Source organism: Phacochoerus africanus, chromosome 9 (genome assembly GCF_016906955.1).
Source record: "Phacochoerus africanus isolate WHEZ1 chromosome 9, ROS_Pafr_v1, whole genome shotgun sequence".
Classification (NCBI taxonomy): domain Eukaryota; kingdom Metazoa; phylum Chordata; class Mammalia; order Artiodactyla; family Suidae; genus Phacochoerus; species Phacochoerus africanus.
In genome coordinates, this window is record NC_062552.1 from 21,351,270 (window position 1) to 21,374,360 (window position 23,091).

General features: G+C 37.5%; 1 pseudogene; it reads right to left on the bottom strand.

Moving 5' to 3' along the window:
- The window catches only part of LOC125136193 (zinc finger protein 879-like), a 45,940-nt pseudogene that overhangs the window by 11,332 nt on the left and 11,517 nt on the right, over positions 1–23,091 (bottom strand).

Below are 23,091 nucleotides of genomic sequence, written 5' to 3' on the forward strand. Positions count from 1 at the left end.
ATTCAGGTTCAATCCCTGGTCTTGCTCAGTGGGGTAAGGATTTGGCTTTTCCGTGAGCTGTGGTGTAGGTCGCAGACAGGGATCGCATCTGATGTGGTTGCGGCTGTGGCTGTGTCGTAGGCAGGCAAACTATAGCTCCGATTCCACCCCTAGCCTGGGAACCTCCAGGTGCTGCAGGTGCAGCCCTAAAAAGCAAAAACAAACACAAACAAAAACAACAACAAAAACCCCAAAGCCAAATTGGCCTTGTAGTGAGTCTTATCAAAATGCTGCTTCATTCAATCCTACCTAAATCATACCCTTCCTTAAAACCCTACAATAACCCTGGTCCATCCTTTGAGAGATGCCCTATGGCTCTGCTGATGATACTCTACCTTGTAGCAAGTGAATAAATCCAATTTTGTTGGACTATAGGTTTATCCTTGGTAGTCTTTATCAGATGTTTTGACACATTTTACTTCAAAACAGAAGCTCACAGATGGGAACATTATAATCAAATGATTTTTTTTTTCTTTTTAGGGCCGCACTTGTGGACCCAGGCTATGGGTCCAATCTGAGTTACAGCTGCCGGCCTATGCCACAGCCACAGCAACATCAGATCTGATCCACATCTGCAACCTACACTACAGCTCACGGCAACACCAAATCCTTAACCCACTGAGCGAGGCCAGGGATCAAACCGCAACCTCGGTTCCTAGTCGGATTCATTTCCACTGCGCTAGGACGGGAACTCCCTCAAGTGATTTTCTAATGAATGATTGAGGTAGTTATTATTAATCTCATTTTACAGATGAAGAAATAGGTTCAGAGAGGCTAAATAACTCACCCAAGGTCACGCACGTGGTTTGGCTACAAGAGCTCATATTGCTAATTGCTGTGTTTTCTGCCCAACTGCTTTCCAAATACTAAGAAACATGCCCAAGATGTTACTTGATCCTGTGATCCTAACTGGGCAGAAATGGGCACGGCCACAGGAGAGCAGCTGTATCCTGGGGTTTTCCCAGTATGGTCCAGATTTACGTGACATCTCCGAGGTGATAGAGGTTCACGTGAATAATTTGTAAATAGCAAATGACAAAACCATGGTCACGATGGTCCTTATATGATCAGTCGAGTTCTTTTCCTACTCTTCCTCATTGTGGTATTTTTTGGATGTGTATATTTGTGTGTACACTCTAGCTCATTTGCCAGATTTTGTATAGACTTCTGTATATCAAAGATGGTATCTCTGAGATCCAGGACCCTCATATTTAAAATAGAAAATATACCAGGTGCCATCTGTTGGTAATGTATGGCCTTGATGTTTGTTGTTCATTCTTTCTTTAAACATTTTTTTTGTTTTTTTAAATTAAAGTATAGCTGATTTACAGTGTTTCTTGTTCATTCTAACGGTGATGAAAGTTAAGGCAGCTAGTACTGAGACACACAAGTTAGCAATGCACAGAAAAGTACAGTGCCTGGTGTTGAAAAAGGGCTGTTGTGTTTGCATCACTTAAAATGTCTTAGGCTCTTCAGTTCCTTCCTAAATGGATAAGCCTGAGGAACATCAGTAGATTTAGGGGACTGGCTCTCTACATTTACTGATTCTTGTATCTAATCATGCCTCTCATAGATTTTGATTAAGAATGGACAGAATTTGAGGCTCACAGGGTATGGTGTTCTCCCACAGTAAATCTTGGAGATTGTTCCCTAGTGGTTCCTAAGGTGGTTGTGAAGGTTAAATGATTTAGTAATGTAATGTTGCTAAGTACACAGCTTGACAAATGACACAAGGAGCATCTCAAGGAAATTGGGAATAGTTAAGGGAGAGTTAAATGGAACTCAGAATTAATTATCTAGGACCTCAGTAAAAACTTCCATGAGTATTCAAAATAAAGCAAAATAAAAATACAAGCAATCCTACCTGGAAAAATTAGAAAATCACTGTCAAAATAAAACAGGCATGATTAAATTTTATGACCTTTAATGCTGCAGCAAGAACTGGAAATATGTATATATATGTGCATACAATGTGTGTGCAGACCAAAAAAGAAATGGATGCTGCTGAACATAAATCTGGATCCTGTAGATTTGCAAATCCAAATAAAGGTCTAGCTTTACAAACTTCTAAAGAATGTTATATGTTTTAAAGAAAAAAAAATATCTGAAAGAGAAATAATAGAAATTCCCTTTAAATGAAATTTTTTCAAATATTTGTTGATGTATAATTTTTAAGTATACAGGTAAAATGACTTGACAAATGTATACACTTGAGTAACCATCTCTCAAGTGATAAGAGAGATCACTCCCTACAGAAAGTTTCTCTGAGAACTATAAACCATTAATCAAGGAAATTAAAGAGGATTCAAAGAAATGGACAGGTATTCCATGCTCCTGGACTGGAAGAATTAATATCGTTAAAATGGCCATACTACTCAAAGCAATCTACAGATTCAATGCAATCCCTGTCAAATTAACCAGGACATTTCTCACAGAATTAGAACAGATAATGCTAAAATTTACATGGAAGCATAAAAGACCCAGAATTGCCAAAGCAATCCTGAGGGGGGGTGGGGAGGGAACAAGCAGGAGGCATAACTCTCTCAGACCTCAGACAATATTAAAAAGCTACAGTAATCAAGTCAAAAAATACAGTTGAATCATAAGTCCTATAATGAAAAATTTATATAGTACTTTATTTGAAGTTATGTCTCTTGGCAGTTGTTAACTGATTTTTCAAAAGAAAATGGCATTATTGACTTTTATATACTCAAACTGCCCAAAATACCAGTTATTAGAACTATACTAAAATAACCACAATGTCATTAACCCACTACAGATAGATTAAATTTAAGTTAATTGAGGTTTGGCTTGTATTTATTATCACTGAATATTGGCCTAAAGATTTAGAGAAATCATTTTTGTATATTGCCGCTATTTCTGTTGTCAATGTTTGGCTGTATTATAATTATCGCAGTGCCATACAATTTAGAATATATTTTAAGTTGTATTTGAACTTACACAGATTAATGGTCAGCTAAAACTAAATAGAGATGAATTTTAAGGAGGAAGCAGAGAAATTCTGTGAATTTACCTGTGAAGTAACAGCAAGAAGTAAACCAAATCTTCCAGTTCTACCATTTTTAGGTGATTTCTGGTTCTATTCTTCTATGTTATAGGTATTTCAAGGGAACTCAGATTTACTATCATCTTACCTTTTTACCTAAGGCCCAATCGCTTAAAAACAACATGATGCTTTGTAAACCAAGTGCCAAGTAATAAGAAACAGGCCTAGAGACATAGTGTATTTTGCCTTTCCTAACCTTCTACTTGTTCACTGGTATGTTCAAAGGAGAGAAGATAGAATTCAAAGAGTACATGCCTACATCCTGTAGAAATTTATTTTTATGAATAAATCTTGAAAATCATCCTCTTCCCATATCTTTCCCCTTAGATAAAATCTTGAGGAGTTAGGGATGAGAACATAAAGAGAAGCATAGTGATGGAATTGCTCTGTTAAAGGGATTATTTAAAAGGTATCCTCTTGCTTCCGTGGGTCCTCTGGTATTGTCTCTGTTATGGATGAGAAAACCCATATAATACAGGCATTCCTGACTTTTATGAATAGAACTTAGAAATATAGAATTTGAGATGCTCTTTTTTTTTTTTTGTCTTTTTGCCATTTCTTGGGCTGTTCCCGTGGCATATGGGAGGGTCCCAGGCTAGGGGTCTAATCGGAGCTGTAGCTGCCAGCCTACCACGTCTGCAACCTACACCACAGCTCATGGCAATGCCGGATCATTAACCCACTGAGCAAGGGCAAGGATCGAACCCGCAACCTCATGGTTCCTAGTCAGATTCGTTAACCACTGTGCCACAACAGGAACTCCTGAGATGCTCTTCTTAATTAAAGACATGTTCTCAATTTTATTTGGGCTATTCCATTTCCAGTTGGGGCATTCCCATTTTTTAAAGTCTAAGAAAGCTTCTGTGGAAGAATACATCAAATCTGGCCAAAATGTATAAATGATACAAGCACTTACTACAGAGTCTTTACAAAGCCCTAGTAAAAAGCTGTGAAGGAATATCAGAACAATACCTGTCCTCAAGTATCTTACAACATTTATTTAGTGGTCTCTTGCTCACAACATAAGCTTTCTCACCTTTCATGAAATGTCAAGTCTTATTTAAACTTTTCTTATGTTATCAATGAAATCTTTGGTTTCTGATGATGACTGAAATTTACCAGAAGTCATTAGGACTCATCACATTCACAGAATTCCTAGACAGTGTGAGTTGGCATAAGCTCTAAAGAATTGTACTTTGGCTGAAGGCTTTTCACACTGACTACATTCAGAGTCTTTCTCCAGTGAGCATTCTGATGTTTGGTGAGACTTGCACTCTAGCTAAAGACTTTGCCACATCCACCACATTCATAGGGTTTCTCTCCAGTATGGACTATCTGATAGGTGGTAACAGTGTGAACTCCAGCTGAAGGCTTTCCCACACTGGCTACATTTATAGAATCTCTCTCCAATATGAGTTTTATGATGCTTGGCAGGATTTGCACTCTGGCTAAAGGCCTTCCCACATTCATTACACTTCTAAAACTTCTCTCTGGTGTTGTATTACTTGATGTATGGTAAGGTGTGAACTCTAGCTGAAGTCTCTCTCACATTTTTTTTTTTGTCTTGTTGTTGTTGTTGTTGCTATTTCTTGGGCCGCTCCCGCGGCATATTCTTTAACCACTTTGCTATGACGGGAACTCCTTTTTTTTTTTTTCTTTTTTTTTTTTCTTTTAAGGCCTCATCTGTGGCATGTGGAAGTTCCTGGGCCAGGGGTCGAATTGGACCTGCAGCTGTTGGCCTACATCATAGCCACAGCAACAGCAATGTGGGATCTGAGCCATGTCTGTGACCTAAACCATAGCTCATGGCAACGCTGGATCCTTAACCCACTAAGGGGTGCCAGAGATCAAACCCACATCTTCATAGATACTAGCCAGGTTCTTAACCTGCTAAGCCACAATGGGACCTCCAAAAGAAGAACTGCTGAAAGTTTTCACACAGGCACTGCACATGAAGAGTTTATCTCCACTGTGGATTTTCTGATGCTGAGAAAAGGTTAAATTTCTCACTGAAGATATTCAATTATTACATTCAGAAGATTTCTCTCCAAAATGAACTAATGAAGGGTGAATCTTTGGATAATTATTAAGAATAGTAACTGAAAGTTTTCCTACATTCTTTACATTTGTATTTTTTTCCACACTGTATATTTTGTTTCATTAGTTCCGAATTCTGTTTAAAAATATCTTTAGTCATGTCACATTTATATGGTTTCTTTCCTACATGAATTTTTTGTTGTGTAATAAGAAATATTCCTACAAATTTTCTCTTGCCTGGTCCCTCTCTTTGTTGAGTATTTTCTTGCTAGCAATGGACATTTGATCCCATATTCTGCTGGTCTCCCTCTTGGCTCTCCAACCTACTTTTTACATTCCCCATTTTCTCCCAAGTTTAAGTTCCAAGGACTATCTTTGGTGGTTCTTTTCATTATTGCCCCCAAGCTTGTCTTATGCAGAAACATCCTGCTTTTCAATAGACTTTCTGGTCTCCAGATTATTTTCCCAGCCTGAAAGAAAAATTTTTAAACACATCTCTCTTGTGCTGAGTGACAGAAACTGGTGAAGATGAAGTGATATTGTGAAAATATATCCAGAGATACATAGGCTTTTACACACTGAAATATGTCTTTGAATAAACAGCACAGAGGAATGGGGAGGGAAAAAAGGTATACATAGGAAAGGGGGCCACATCAATCTAAACACATAATTCAAAATGTGAGGGAGGTGATCTGGTGAGACACATCATCAGAAATTAGACAGATGGACCAGACAAAAAATAAAAATTGTCATTCACTTTGTAGGGAAATAGTTGGGGGTGGGGGATAGAGGGATAGCAAAGAGAATACTGGAAAGCTGGAGACAAACCAATGGCTCAGATATTTTTGGACACTTATTTTACTTTTTACAGTCAAGTGAGAATATCACCTCCTGCTGGCTCTTTAATACCAGAATTAGGAAAGTCCAGTCTGAGTAAACATTTCTTTAAATGAAAGTACCAGAGTTCCTGAATAGTATAAAATTATGTGGTAAAACATGAAACTAAGCTTTGTGATCTGAAAACTCCACTGTGCAGAACAATGTCGTCTTCAGCTATCTGGCTTTTGTTGGGGGATTCTGGGGAATGTGGTAAACCACGGTGGGATATGCTACATCTGCTTATGCTGTGTAGGACCACCTAAGTTTCAAGCTTGAAGATAGCTGGCAAATTAGTTTAGAAATTTGCAGGGTTTCTTTTTATTTGGTAGGAAAGCTCTCTTTCACTCAATCCCTAGTCCACTTGAAGCATGCATACGTATAATCCCTATGGGAAGGAATCTAAGAATAAAATTCAGGTCTTTGTGCCTAAATTATGTTGAGTCTCCTGACTAATTGCATGGCTGGCATTCTTTCCTCATTGCAGCCATCTACACTCTCCCAATCTGTTCCCTACAATCTCAAGGTGACACTGTTTTGCACACAGTAAGGTTTTATAACCATGGACCATACACAAGTCTAGGTAGGTGGTGAAGGCTGCTATAGCATTCCAAAGTGTAAGGGAGCCAGTTTTCTATCTTGTTGGTCCATCATGTATAAACTTGACCTCATGTATAACTTTGACAGGAGGACCAAAGGGATAAAGAAGGGCAAATATCAGCCATTTCTTCAAAAAGTTTCCCAGAAGCTTTCACCTGACACTTGTGCATATATCCCATTGACTAGAAGTTAGTCACATGGAACACTCAGGAGCAAAAAAAGCAAAAAAAAAAAAACATTGCCTTTATTATTGCTGGATACATGGCTAGCTAAAATTCAGGGGTTCTCTTAGTGAGGAAGAAAAGGGATATAAATATTGGGAGAAAAGCAGTCTCTATCATTGTGTTTCTCAAAATTCTGAGGTTTTTCAAATTCTATGCATCCTTCATGTCTAAATACAAATTTCATCTATCCTTTGAAATGTTCCCCAATCCCTGGCAGTCCATATACATATCTTCCATCTCAGAATTCCTGGAGCACTTTCTCTCTGCACCACTTCTTTCAAAAATACTAATTATTTACCACCTAAGACAGCTACCATGGTATACTTTTATGTTTGACTTCTCATTTCAGATGCCACTTTCTGTAAAGGTGAAAATTCCACTTCTTCTCTAATATTTCCAAGAAAACATGTAGTGGATACTTAATAAATACTGCTTTAATTATTAAGTCTTCCATAAATGCATGGTAGGCAGAATTCTAAGATGTCTCCAAAGATTCCCACTCCTGTTGTATTAACTCTGTACAATCTCCTCTCTTTAAGTGTGAGTAGTTTCTGTGACTCTAAATGGGGCAGCCATTCCCTTGATTACGTTACATTACAGAAGAGTCTATGGGGAGCAGACTGGATAGATTCTCATTCTTGCTTTGAAGAAGCAATTGCCACACAATGAAAGGGCCATGTGACTAGGAATAAAGTACAGCCTCTAGTTGCTGAGGACAACATCCAGCCAATAGCCAGGAAGAAAATGGGACCTCACTCTTACACATAAGGAACTGAGTTCTGCCATCAAACTAAATAAACTTAGTCCCAGTCTCCAGAACTGTGAAAAAATCAGTTGTTGTTGTTTCAACAACTGAGTCTTGAGTATTTTGTTATGGCAGCCCCAGCTGACTAAAACTTTGTATGTGTATCTATCTGGATAAATTTGTCTCCTGTTCCCTGTAATAAGGAAAGAGAAAGCAAGCAAGCAAGCAAGCAAGCAAGCAAGCAAGCTTGGAGGAGGATCTCAAGCTTCAGATGAGATTGTGGTACCAGCTGACATCTTGATTTCAACCTGTATTAAACACTGAACACAGGAGTTCCCGTCATGCCACAGTGGTTAACGAATCTGACTAGGAACCATGAGGTTACAGGTTTGATCCCTGGCTTTGCTCAGTGGGTTGAGGATCCGGTGTTGCGTGAGCTGTGGTGTGGGTCGCAGAAACAGCTCGGATCCTGCGTTGCTGTGGCTCGGGCTCAGGACAGCAGCTACAGCTCCGATTAGACCCCTAGCCTGGGAACCTCCAAATGCCAAGGGAGTGGCCCTAGAAAAGGCAAAAAGACCAAAAAATTTTTAAAATCCTGAACCCAGAACCTGGTTGAAACCTGCTCTGACTTCTGACCTAAAAAATGTGAGACAATAAATGGGTGTTGTTTTTAGCTGCCAAAAGTGTGGTGATTTGTTATGTAGCAACATTAACCTAACAGAAAAGGTTTAATGGATGGATAAATGTATGAATGACTTGAAGTAGTAGGTAATTACTACTTGAAGAGGTGATGGTATCATTGAGACGGAACTTTTCCTACAGAACCTACCATTTACCACAATAAGTCAAATAACTTAAGATTTGATTTCAGAATTATACATATAGGAACATAAATTTTAAGGTTAGAGAATAAAATGTTGTTAATGCTCTGAACACTGGAATGACATCTCTGAAAGGAACAAACTCACATTTGCCTGGTGTCCTGTAGTCAGAAACATGGTAGCCAGCCTCTCCTTTGGGCTCCATTTTGGAGGAAAGGAGAATCCTGGGAAGACAGAGATGTCAGAAGAACATGGAGTCCTGAAGACAAACTAATGACCAACAAGTCCCTCAGAAAAACAGATGTGGCCCCTACTTTCTCTCCAAAGAGAGCTATAAAAGGAAGGAAAAGGACAGATATAATTCCCAGTTCCTAAAAGTCAGAGAAAGGGATTCCCATCTCTATTATCTGAATGGATTGCAGGTAACAGTTATCTGGATGCTGTTGGGGGCAGGAACAGAGAGGAAAGCATGCGGACACAGGATATCTGGGCAAAGAAACACTAGGAGGTGGCATGCCAAGCTACAAAAAGGAAGATGAAAATATCAAGGAGAATCTCTACCTCAGTAAGGTGCTCATGTAGTATAAAATGTTATATCCTTTTTGGAAAGTAATTTGGCCCCTCATATCACAGACCTGTTCAGCATTTCATTGCAGTAATAACTCTTAACAATTCGTTATAAGAGAATCATTTTTTACAAAACAATCATTTTAAAAAACCAAAAATACTTCACAGGTTAAAAGATGATCCTTGCAGAAAGCACTAAAATATAAAAATTCCCAACAACCTAAATATGCCATAAAAATAAATAAAATTTACAGAGTATTGAAATAGCATCTTGAGGGAATAGTCCACCTCTATTAAAGTAATTATGAAACATATAAAATGCTTTTGATAGAATGAAAACATTTGAAATAATTATTATGACTATTCTATAATTATAAATGAGTAAAAAGTATGCATTTATCTAAGCAGGGAGTGGAAAGAAACACAGAAAATATACTTAATGTATTATGGAAATGAGATTCCAGCTGATTTTTCCCCTTTTTATTATTGTAACAAAGTTTATGCAATGATAGAAAATAAAATTACCTAGGATTTACTCTGTGCCTAAAGAAGGAGAAGGAAAACTCATGTTTCCTACTTTTACTTTGCAACCTGACTTCTTCTAAGCTTATTACATTAGCGCATTTTTTCTATAAGCCATACTTATTTCCTCCTCATTTGGGTTAAATCTCCCAGAGATACAGTCTTTTCATTATTTTCTGAGTTTTGAGACAAACTTTAAACTCCTTGTTTAGGAGGATCTGGAACTGCTTCAGCACAAGTAATTTTACCATATCTCTGATCTGCCAGTGTCAAGGCTCTAAAGACTTCTGGGTCAAGTTTGTCTGTTGACTGATCCTGCACAATTGGCTTTTTCTCCACACAGCCATTCAGAAGATGTCTGAAAAGAACTGAAAGCTAAAACTTCTCTTCAGACTGCAGCTTCTCTTCAGGGGTGCAATTGCTTTGGAGGCTCACCTCCATTCCAGGCATTTGAGCCGTACTTCTAACTTCTGAAGTTATAAGCTGAGGCCTCTATCCAGAAAACCTGTGGCAGAAACACAATTGCAAGCATTTATTAAATAATACTCTGTGGAGAATTCTAGGGTTCCAAACTTTTAAAAAATGTTAAACTATTAGGGGGAAAGTTGATAGAAATTTTATCATATATAAATCAGATTGATGATCATAACAGTGGGATGTAAAGCTATCAAACGCTTCCTGATGTGATGCAAAAAGAAGGAAAAAGCCACAGATATTGGTATTCTTGTCAGAAAACTGAATCTAAATCTAATATAGTTTTTAGATATAACTTCCAGTTTGCAGAAATTATAGAAGACGGAGGAATTGTTCATTGACACTACTCACGTGTAATTATCCAAGTCCAAAATATAGTAAGTTCTACATGACAAATGATCCTGTTTTTTCAACAACAACAACAACCAAACAAAATGGCATGGGGGAGAAAGAAAGGAGACTGTCAGAGTATCTTTTCTTTTTCTGCCTGTCAGAAAATAGCAGAGTAAGGAACTCCAAAAGTCTGTCCCTCCATCAAAACAACAAAAACAATTCTGGCAAAAACTATCAGAATCAACTTTTTCAAAATTCTAGAAATTAGCCAAAACTTGAATCAACCATTGGAATGCTTAATTAGGGAAAATCAGCTGAATCTCAATTTAAAAAAGTGAGATATGTGGCATTTTAACTGGTCCCATTCTACATTCCCTAGTGTGGCAGTGGCCTTGAAGATAATAGTCCTCACTCACAGTACAGGTACTAGTACCAGAGGGAACAGAACAGACCTCATCCACAAGACTCGTGGTTTTTTTTTGTTTTGTTTTTACCTGGCAGGTGGCTTCATGAAGAATGACTCAAAGAAAATATGAGAAGACTGAACATTTCCTAATTCACTGTATGAGGTTAATATTACCCTAATACTAAAGCCAGCAAAAGAAATCATTAAAAAATCAAAACTACCTAACAATATCCCTTATGAACCCAGATGCCAAAATCCTCAACAAAATACAAGTAAACTGAATTCTGCAGCATATTTAAAATATTATGTACCATGGCCAAGTGGAATTTACCCTAGGAATGCAGGGTGTTCAACATAAAAAATCTGTGTAATACACCTTATTAACAAAATGAAGGGAAGAAATCACTAATTCATCTCAATAGACGTAGAAAAAGCATTTGACAAAAATCCAACACCCTTTCATGAATAAAATAAATAAATAAAACCATAAAACAAACTAGGACAAGAAGGGAACTTCCTCAACTTAATTAAGAGCATCTATGGAAAAAACGACAGGTAGCATCATGCTTAACAGTGAAAGACTGAAAGCTTCCCCCCTAAGATCAGGAACAAGACAATGATGTTCTATCTTGCCACTGCTATTCAACATTGTACTAGAAGCTCTAACCAAGCAATTCAGAAAGGGGGGCGAGGAGCATCCAGATTGGAAAGAAATAAGTAAAACTATCTCTGTTCACAGATGACACAATTTTATGTCTAAAACCATAAAGAATCCACACACACAAAACTATTTTTTTTTTGTCCTTTTGCCTTTTCTAGGGCCGCTCCCATGGCATATAGAGGTTCCCAGGCTAGGGGTCCAATCGGAGCTGTAGCCACTGGCCTATGCCAGAGCCACAGCAACACGGGATCCAAGCCGCATCTGAGACCTATACCACAGCTCACAGCAACGCTGGATCCTTAATCCACTGAGCAAGGCCAGGGATCAAACCCGAAACCTCATTGTTCCTAGTCGGATTTGTTAACCACTGTGCCACAATGGGAACTCCCACAAAACTATTCTGATGGATAATTTCAGTAAAATTGCAGGATAAAATAAAATTGAAAGATCAATTTGCAAAAGTCAGTTTATTTATATACACAAAAAATGAATAGTCAAAAAATGATATTAAGAAAACAATTCCATTTGTTAATAGTATGAAAAAGAAAAAACACTTAGGAATAAATGTAACCAGAGGAATGGACAAATTTCACAATGAAAGCTATAAAACATTATTGAAAGAAATCAAAGAAAACCAAAGTAAATGGGAAAACATCTAGTTTATGGATTGAAAGATTTAATATTGTTTATTTATTTATTTATTTTTGTCTTTTTGCTATTTCTTGGGCTGCCCCTGCGGCATATGGAGGTTCCCAGGCTAGGGGTCCAATTGGAGCTGTAGCCACCGGCCTACGCCAGAGCCACAGCAACGCAGGATCCGAGCCGCGTCTGCAACCTACACCACAGCTCACGGCAACGCCGGATCGTTAACCCACTGAGCAAGGGCAGGGACCGAACCCGCAACCTCATGGTTCCTAGTGGGATTCGTTAACCACTGCGCCACGCCGGGAACTCCTTAATATTGTTTAAAATAAAATATTCCCCAAATGATCTATAGACTCAGTGATTCAAAAGTTTAGCTGCCTTCTTTGCAAATATGGACAAGCTGATCCTAAAATTCATTTGGAATTGCAAGGGACACCACATAGGGAAAGCAATCTTGAAAAAGAACAAAATAAGACACACATTTCCCATTTTCAAAATTTACTACACAGCTATACTAATAAAAATATTGTGGCATGTGTAAAAGTCAATGGAACAGAAGTGAGAGTCAATAAACCTATGTGATTATAGTCAACTGATTTTTGACAAGGACTCCTAGACTATTCAATGGGGAATCACTTTTTCAACAAATCCATGCCCAAAAGAATGAATGTGGATCCCTAAGCACACCAAATTCAAAAATGAACTCAAAATGGGTCAAAGACCTAACTTTAAGAACTAAAACTATAAAACTCTTAAAAGGAAACATAAGTATAAATCTTTGGGAACTTGGGTCGAATAATTGTCTTAAATATGGCACCCAAAGCACAAGCAACAAAAGAAAAAATATATATAAGCTGAACTTCAAAAAATTAAAAACTTTTGTGGATCAAAGATACTACCGAAAGAGTGAAAAGACAGAGTTCCCATTGTGCCTTTGCAGGTTTAGAATCTGACTAGTATCCATGAAGATGCAGGTTCAATCACTGGCCTCGCTCAGTGGATTAAAAGATCTGGCGTTGACATTAGCTGTTGTATAGGTTGTGGATGCAGCTCGGATCTGGCATTGCTGTGGTGCAGACCGGCAGCTGCAGCTCTGAGCCAACCCCTAGCCTGGGAACTCCCATATGCCGCAGGTGTGACCTTAAAAAAGGGGGGGGGGGTGAAAAGACAGCCCACACAATGTATACTGTACATACTAGACCCTTGGCACAGATCACGGGTCTAGTATATACAATATACAAAGAACTCTTATAATTCAGCAACAAAAAGACGACCAATTTTTAACGTAGTCAATGGATCCAAATAGTCATATTGCTAAAGAAGATACGCAAATGGCCAATAAGCTTATACAATAATGCTCACTGTTCAACACCATTAGTCATCAGAGAAATGTGAATCAAAATCAGATACCATTTCACGCCCACTAGGATAACTATACTCAAAATAATATAAATCAACAAATATTGACAAGGATGTGGAGAAACTGGAGCCCTTATACATTGCTGGTGGGAATGTAAAATGGTGCAGATGCTGTGCAAAAAGTTTGGCACTTCCTTGAAAATTTAGATAGAGTTACCACATGATCCAGCGATTCTACTCCTAGGCATAAACCCAAGAAAACTGGGGAAAAAATCCACACACAAGTCTGATACGTGAATTTTCATAGCAGCATCATTCATAATAGGAAAAATCCAAATGTCCATCAGCAGATTAAAAGATAAACAAAACGTGGTATATACATACAATGGAATATCCAGCCATAAAAACTAATGAAGTGCTAATAAATGTTACATGCACGAAGCTTGAAAGTGAAAGAAGCCAAACAGAAACAGCCGCATATTGTGTGATTCTATTTATATGAAATGTCCAGAATAGGCAAATTCATAGAGACAAAGTAGAAGAGTACTTGTCAGGGGAAGGGGAAAGGGTAGAATGAGAAGTGACTGCTCATTGTGTACAGGGCTTCTTTTGGAGTGAGGAAAATGTTCTGGAATTAGATAGTCATGATGGTTGCACAACACTGTGAATATACTACAAACTACTGAATTACACACTTAAACAGTTAAATTTCATGTTATGTGAATTTTACCCAAATAAAACAAGAGACGTGTAGTCCACACAACACAAAAACTTGCATATAAATGTTTATACGTGCTTTATGCATAATCTTCAAAAATTCAAAGTAATCAAGATGTCCTTCGACAGGTAAATGGATAAACAAATTGTGTACTTCTGACTACTGTGGATCCAATACTATTCAACAATAAAAAAGAATGGGCTATTAATTCACACAATAATATGGATGAATCTTAAATCCTTTTTTTGCTAAGTGAAAGAAACAAATTGCAAAGGCTACATACTACATGATTCCATTCAGGCAAAACTAGAGGGATGGAAAACAGATCAGTGGCTGCCAGTAGTTTGGGGAAGGGAAGGTATGTGACTAGGGGAAGCACAGAAGATGTTTTAGGGTGATGAAACTAATCTGTATCATACTTTAGTTTGGATGCACAAAACTATGCATTTTTTCCAAAACCAACAACTTTACAACATAAAGAATGATTTTAATAAATTAGAATTTTTTAAAACCCAACAGAAGATTGGGGGATCTTAAGATAAATTGCAAGCTGTGAAAAAAATTCTAATTGTGTTACAAATGTATGATATAACCTCGCTAAGGGGGATGGGAAATAAAGGGCATGATTTTATTCTCTTTGGAATAAAAACTGGAAACTATAAGACTGAACACGAAAAGAACTACCTTCACATAAGCACTGTACTCTAGCTGGTAAATTTGTTTTTCATAGGGATACAGAGCTAAAATTCTGAAATAGCTGTACATGTACAGTAGATAAGTAAATGGATGGTAGACTGTGAGTGCTGTTTCTCACTGTTGGACAGGGAAGTTACAGATAGGGTAGGAGGAAGGCTAAAATGATACATATAGTACTGAATTAGACATCAGAGACATCAGCATGTATTCATGTTTAGCCTAATATAGATATGGATGGATACAGAAATAATTATAGATATACACAGATTTTTTTTTTTTTTTGGTCTTTTTGCCTTTTCTAGGACTGCTTCCTGCAGCATATGGAAGATCCCAGGCTAGGGGTTTAATCGGAGCTGTAGCCGCAGGCCTACACCAGAGCAATGCAGGATCTGAGCAGCATCTGCAACCTACACCACAGCTCACAGCAACGCCAGATCCTTAACCCACTGAGGAAGGCCAGGGATCGAATCTGTGTCCTCATGAATGCTAGTCAGATTTGATACCACTGAGACATAATGGAAACTCCTAGACTTGATTTCTAATACCACTCAACTATAAAAGGGATCTGGGCTTTTAGGAGAAATTGCTGACTCTAGGACTGAGAAAAAGAAAATAACAAGATGGAACTGGAGCATCTTGTATTAACAGAAAGTAAGAAAATTATTTTAAAGAATAATGAGGAAATGGGTAGGGGGAATATCAAAGAGACATAGGAGCCAATCTAAAAGAGCTCCCAATGGCCAAGCTGAAGTAATTTAAGCAACAGTGTGCTATTGTATTATAACACAAAGTATAAAATAAATATCAATGAATCCATAATGATATAATTGAATAAATACATAGGGGTGAAAAAAATGAATCTCCTTTACAGGGAATTCCTAATAATTTATATAGCTACTCTCCCCTGCAGGATGAAGAGGTATATTTCCCCTCCTCCCACTCCCTGAGTGGGGGCTATGCTTGGTGACTTGCTTCAAAGAAAAGAATATGGAAGGAGAGATAACTTTACTGTGGGAAACCTGGTAAATAATACTTAAGCCAGGTGATCAGGAATGGTATCATCAGTGATGTCATGTTAACAGCATGTATGCTTGATGTGACGTGATGAGACTAGGACTTCTTTTCCTTGGTCTTCATATTCCAAACTTATAACCACAGTCTAATTATGAGAAAAATATCAGAAAAATCTTAATTGAGGAGCATTCTACAAAATACCTGACCAGGTCAAGTTCATCGAAAACAAGGAAAGTCTGAAAACTGCATAGATCAGAAGAGGCTAAGGAGACACAACATGTAAATGTAACATGGTATCCTGGAAAGAATCTTGAAACAGAAAAAAAAAACTTGAGGGGAAGATAGTGAAATCCTAGTAAAGTGCAGAATTTAGTTCATATCAATAGACTAGTGTTCAAATTGGGTCAGAGATATACAGTTGTATTTAATGTCTTATGATCTTCTATCCTCTCTAGTCCAGGCACTTTTGGACAAACCTTTGTCCTCCTTTAAGGGTTTTTTTTGGTCAAGCTTTTGTGTTTGTTTTTGTGGGTATTTGTCTTATTACATTCCTGAGCTTAGTAGCTAGACAGATGTGATTCAAGTCTATGTTCTAAGATGTTTCCTGTAGTGGAGTAATTGGTTTGCAAAAATAAGTCACACTTTTCCACAACAAGGGGAGAGAATGGAACTCCACAAGACAAGCTAATTTAAGTTGGTACAGTAACTTTGAAAATAAACTTGGTATTAGCTATGTTAAAGATATATATCCCATAATTCCATTCCCAGGAAAATTCTCAACACCGATGCATATACAAGTGTCCTAAATCATGTATGTGAATGTTCATCGCTGAATAATAGAACTTACTATTTGAAGCTCTATACTCATATGTACAAAGCTCTATACTCATGTGTGCTTGGATCTTTCAATCTTTTTTTAAAATTAAACTAATAAGGAGGATAATTTCCTCCTCTTTAGACATACTACTGAAGGACAGAAAAAGAGAGAGAAGGGAAAAAGGAAAGAAAGGAAAAGGGAAATAATTCTAAAAATTATATATAGCTATCTCCAACATTCTTCTGAATTGTTTGCCCTTGCCTAGTTTGGTATGTGACTGACACAGAAAAGCTGAAAAAGAAAGTATGATAACGTTCTTGCTGGCACAAGTCAACAGTATCCATCTTCAATCCCTAAGGATACAGTTACAGTTCTTTCCTCCAATCTCAATTTCAGAGTCCCTCACTTCTACCACAATCCCTGAAATGGCTATATTTTACTCGTTCTAAGAACACCACACCTTTCCCTTTATTTATTCTCATTTTTTACCCTCAAGCATTTCAGCTTAATAAAGTACTAATAAAGTACTTTCTTCCCATTCAGAAATACATTTTACTTCACAGCCGACCACAAAATTTCCTCCGTGTGTATATGGTGTGTGTCTGAGCCAAAGTTTCACAAAACAATTATTCCTACTATATATGTTTGCTATCTGTTACTCTTATTCTGTGTATGAGCTACTGTGGTACACACATTTGTCATTCTATTTCTTTATTTTTTAAAACACTTTTTGCAAGCTACTGAATTGGTTTCATAACTCACAATGGTCCCAAAGTTTGAAAAACACTAGTCATTACATCCTCCCTGATCCTCAAATATTGCGCTTCTATGCAAATGCTAATCTTTCCCAGCAGGCTATTCAGAGCATTCCTTAGCACCAGAGGACCTGGTCCATCCAAAAATCCCAAGCGTCAAAAGTTAATCTCCTGAAATCTGATAAAGGGAGTTCGCTGTGTCTCATGTATCTCCTCTCTCCTCCTCAACAGCATATAGTTAATTTTAAGTTAGTGCCTTTCTACTTTTGACCACACAGTAATGTGTTTTACAACACCGTACACACACTTGAATACACGAAAGCTTCATGCGACAAATACATGCCCTTTCTATGTATGTTGAACTCTGATATTTTCTACGATATTTGAAAAAATACTTCCATTCAGGAGAAACACTATTTCCATGGCTCTGGGACCTGAGGATTCAAAGAAACAATGAGAACTAACACACGAAATGAATCTCTGTGGAGCAGCAGCTCAAGGATACTGCAATCTTCAACTCCAGGTCCTACTTACTCTGGGATGCAACAACAATGGCTAATTTTTACAAAGCCCGTTTTAAGAATGTAAAGCAGGGGCTTGACGTTGATATTACAGAAAAAGCATGAGTCCCCCAAACCACTCTGGCAGAAAGTCATACCGAGTATGTCCCAACCAATCTCCTGAACAGGGAGCGACACATGTTCCACAATGCGGAAATCTTCAGGGGAAAGAGAATGAAAAGGACAGACAAGTGATAAAGAAAGACCTTGATGTGCACACCCTCCTCCCAAAACTTCACCTAGAGGCCAGGCGGTTGCCAGGACACGTCGTGACCCATCCAGACGCTCCCGTTACTTGGTCCGGAGCGTTGTGGTGCCTCAACCACGCAACTGACAGGGGGCATTCTCCATAGAAAGCTTTTCCCAAACGGCAAAGCGTACTATCAACTAGCACTCCGGAAGACACTACTCAGACTGCCACCAGACACTAACCCTTCTAACCAACCCTTTCAACTAACGCGGGCTGAGGCAACCGAGCCAACGGCTGGCGAGGGGAAATGACGCAACAGAGGCGCCGGGAATTGCTGTCTCCATGACAACAGCCAGATGGTCGCAGCACTCAAGGCTGTGGCTTTTGATCTGACCTAGGAACGAAGTTTCAATCTTGGCGTGCTAAATCACCCTTTCTACTCGAAATCCCGGTCTTGTTTATTCTTCAACGCCTTCGGATTCTTGGAGGAGAATAACGCCTGCATTAGAAGAGTTTCAGGTTCAGTTTACGTTGTTTAGGAAGATAACCTGGGTACCCTTACCGAGGCCTATTTAACACCCAGAGCAGAAAAAATTTTTAACACTTCCCTTTTTAATGAAAAAATATTTTCAGTAATAATCCTGAAGTGGAATGAATAGTAATAATGGCTAGTGAAATAGTTCTAATTTTATTTCGTATATAATTACGCTTTTTTTTTTTGTCTTTTTGCCATTTCTTGGGCCGCTCCTGTGGCATATGGAGGCTCCCAGGCTAGTGGTCAAATGGGAGCTGTAGCCACCGGCCTACGCCAGAGCCACAACAACGTGGGATCCGAGCCGCGTCTGCAACCTACACCACAGCTCACAGCAACGCCGGATCCTTAACCCACTGAGCAAGGCCAGGGATCGAACCCACAACCTCATGGTTCCTAGTCGGATTCGTTAACCACTGAGCCACAATGGGAACTCCGAATTATGCCTGTTTTTTTAAAAAAAAATTTTAATATAGGCCAAAAAGTTTTAAAATAATAGATTGATGTATTTTTGGAAAAAGATGAAAATCTGTAACAATAAAAATGTAAAGGAGAGGCAGGTCTGTATAGGAGCACTATATTTGTATGTTATTAAAGCTAAATTGGAACCATGAGGTTGAGGGTTAGGTCCCTGCCCTTGCTCAGTGGGTTAATGATCTGGCGTTGCAGTGAGCTGTGGTGTAGGTTGCAGACGCGGCTCGGATCCCGAGTTGCTGTGGCTCTGGCATAGGCTGGCGGCTACAGCTCCGATTCTACCCCTAGCCTGGGAACCTCCATATGCTGTGGGAGCGGCCCAAAGAAATAGCAAAAAGAAAAAAAAAAAAAAAGCTAAATTGGTAATCAAACTAGGATATACGTTTAAGGTGTTCATTGTAATCCCCAAGGTAATCACCAAGAAAATAACCAAAAAACCAGAGCATTGTGCCACAGTGGGTTAAGGATCCCGCATTCCCACAGCTGTGGCATAGGCTGCAGCTGCTGCTGGGATTCCATCCTTTGCCCAGGAACTTGCATATAATGCCGGTGTGAATGAAAGGGAGGCAGGGAGGAAGGAAATAACTAAAAAAAAAAAAAAAAAAAAAAAAAAAAGACAGAAAAGGAGAGGGAATCAAAATGGTACAGTGCAAAAAATCAACTAAATACCAAAAAAAGGGGGGGATAGTAATGGAGGAAATAAGGAACAAAAAAACATTAAACATACAGAAAAGCATAGATAATTGCACAATAAATGCCTTTTTAAATCAGTATTCATATTTAATGTAACTAGATTAAACTCTCCTATTCAAGACACAGATTGGCAGATTGGATAAAAAACAAGATCCACCTATATGATGTCTACAAGTGACTCATTTTAGATACAAGGACACGAAGAGGTTGAAAGTAAAAGGTGGAAAAAAATATTGCATGCAAACAGTAACCAAAATAGAGCTGTAATGGCTATATTACTGTCATAAAAAATGTTACAAGAGACAAAGGAAAACTGTGTATTGATAAAAGGTTCAATACAGCCAGAAGATAAATTATAAACATATGCACATAACAATAGAGCCTGGAAATATACAATGCTGAAAAAAGAAACAAAATTCTACAGTAATAGTTTGAAAAATTTAAAACTCACATTCAATAACAGAGCAACCAGACAGAAGACTAGTAAAGAAACAGAATTTAGCAACAATATAAACCAATTTTACAACAAATACTAAAGGAACTTCTCTAGGCAGAAAAGAAATGGCTACAAGAAAATTACAAATGAGAAGGCTCACTGGTAAAGACAAGCATATAGTAAAGGTAGGAAATCATCCACACACAAATATATCAAGACCACCAATCGTGAGAAGCAGAGGGTACAAATGCAGGATACTGGAGATGCATTTGCAAATATATATACTTGCAAATACACACACATACTCCTATATCAAAACCTCATGGTAACTACAAACCAAAAATCTGCAATCGATAAACCAATTAGACCTAACAAAATATATATAGATCATTTCATGAAAGAACAGCAGAATACACATTCTTCTCAAGTGAACATGGAACATTATCCAGGATATAATATATATTAGACTACAATAAAAGCATTCATAATTTTTAAAAGATTGATAATATACATAGTATATTTTCTGATCAAAATGGAATGAAACTAGAAATCAGTAATAGCAGGAAAACTAGAAAATTCACAATTATGGAAATTAAACATAGTCTTTGTCTTTTCTTGAGCCACTCCCATGGCATATGGAGGTTCCCAGCCTAGGGGTCTAACAGAGCTGTAGCCACTGGCCTACACCAGAGCCACAGCAATGTGGGATCCGAGCCACATCTGCAACCCACACCACAGCTCACAGCAAGACCAGATCCTTAACCCACTGAGCAAGGCCAGGGATTGAACCCGCAACCTCATGGTTCCTAGTCGCATCGTTAACCACTGCGCCACGAAGGGAACTCCTAAACATAGTCTTAAACAACGAATGGATTATAAAAGAAATCACAATGGAAATTAGAAAATAACTTGAGAAGAATGAAAATAAAAGCACAATACACCAAAACTTGTAAAAGGTGAAGCAAAAGCAGTGCTAAGGAAGAAATTTATAGGTGTAAAAGCAAACATTAAAAAAGAGTGATCTCAAATCAAAAACCTAATCATACCTTTACAGAACTAGGAAAAAAAAAAAAAAAAGCGAACTAAACCCAAAACTATTAGAAGGAGAAAATGAAAAAAGTTAGAGCAGAGATTAAATAAAATAGAAAATAGAAAAAGAGATAAAGTAAAAAAATTTCTTTTTTTTCTTTGAAAAGATCAACAAAACTGACAGCTCATTACCTGGATTGACTAGGCAAAAAATAGAGAGACTCAAAGTACTAAAATGAAAAATGAAATGAGAACATTACTACTGATTTTACAGAAACCAAAAGAAGTACAAGAGAGTACAGTAAGATGAGTAACCTATGTGAAATGGACAAGTTTCCAGAAATGCAAAATCTACCAAAACTTACTAAAGAAGAAACAATCTGAATATATTTATAATTCATAAGAAGATTGAGTCAGTAGTCAAAAGTCTCCCAATAAAGCCTTTACTGATGAATTCTACCAAACATTTAAAAAATTAACACAAATTTTTCTTAAACTCTTACAAAACATTAAAGAGGAGGAAACGCTTCCCAATTCATTACATGAAGCCAGCATTACCATGATACCAAAGCTAGAAAAAGGCACAAAGACAAAAACAACCCCTCCAAAAACACCCCCACAAAATTACAGACCAATATCCCTTATGAATAAAGACAGAAAAATACTCAACAAAATATTAGCAAACCCAATTCAGTAGTATATCTAAAAGATTGTACACCTAGACCAAGTGGCATACAAATATGGTTCAATGTACAAAATCAATCGATGTAACAGATTATACATAATTTCCACATCAGTAGAAAGAATTAAGCAAACCACATGAACATCTCAATTGATACAGAAACAGCATTGACAAAACTTAATACCCTTTCACAATAAAAAAAAAAATAGCTGTAAAAGGAAACTTCCTCAACGTGATTAAAAACCACATGTGAAAACCCCACAATTAACATCATACTCAATGGCTAAAACACTGAAAAACTTCTCAGCAACAAAAGATGCCCACTTTTGTGACTTATTCAACAAAATAGTTATAGGCAGAGCAATTAAGCAAGAAAAAGAAATAAAAGACATTCAAATTGGAAAATAAGTAAAATTATCTATATTCACAGATGACATGATCTTACATGCAGAAAACTCTAAATAAATAATCTATGAAAATATTGTTACAAATTATAAATGAATTCAGCAAATTTATAGAATATAAACACAAAAAATTCAGTTGTATTTCTACACACTTGCTATGAACAATCTGAAATGAAAATTAAAGAATTCTATTTGCAATAGCATCAAAAAGAATAAAATACCTAGGAACAAATTTAACCAAGGAGACAAAAGACTTGTACACTCAAAACTACAAAATATTGCTGAAAAAAATTAAGGAAGACCTAAGTAATTGAAAGACATACCATGTTCACAGATTTGAAGACAATATTGTTAAGATGGCAAAACTACTCAAAGCAGATTTGATGAATTCCCCATCAAAATCCCAACAATGTTTTGTTCCAACAGAAACAGAAAAACTCATCCTAAAATTCAGATGGAATCTCAAGGGGCTCTCAAACCTAAAATTATCATAGAAATAAGTTGGAGTTTTCATACTTCCTAATTTCAAAACTCACCACAAAGCTATACAGTGATAATCTAAATAGTATGGTGCTTCAATAGGAACAGATATATAGACCAATGTAATAAAAAAGAGCTGGGGTGGGGTTTGGGGGAGGGAACCTTCACATACACCTCAACTGATTTTCAATAGGGCTAAGAGCATACCAGTGGGATAGGACAGCCTTTTTCAACA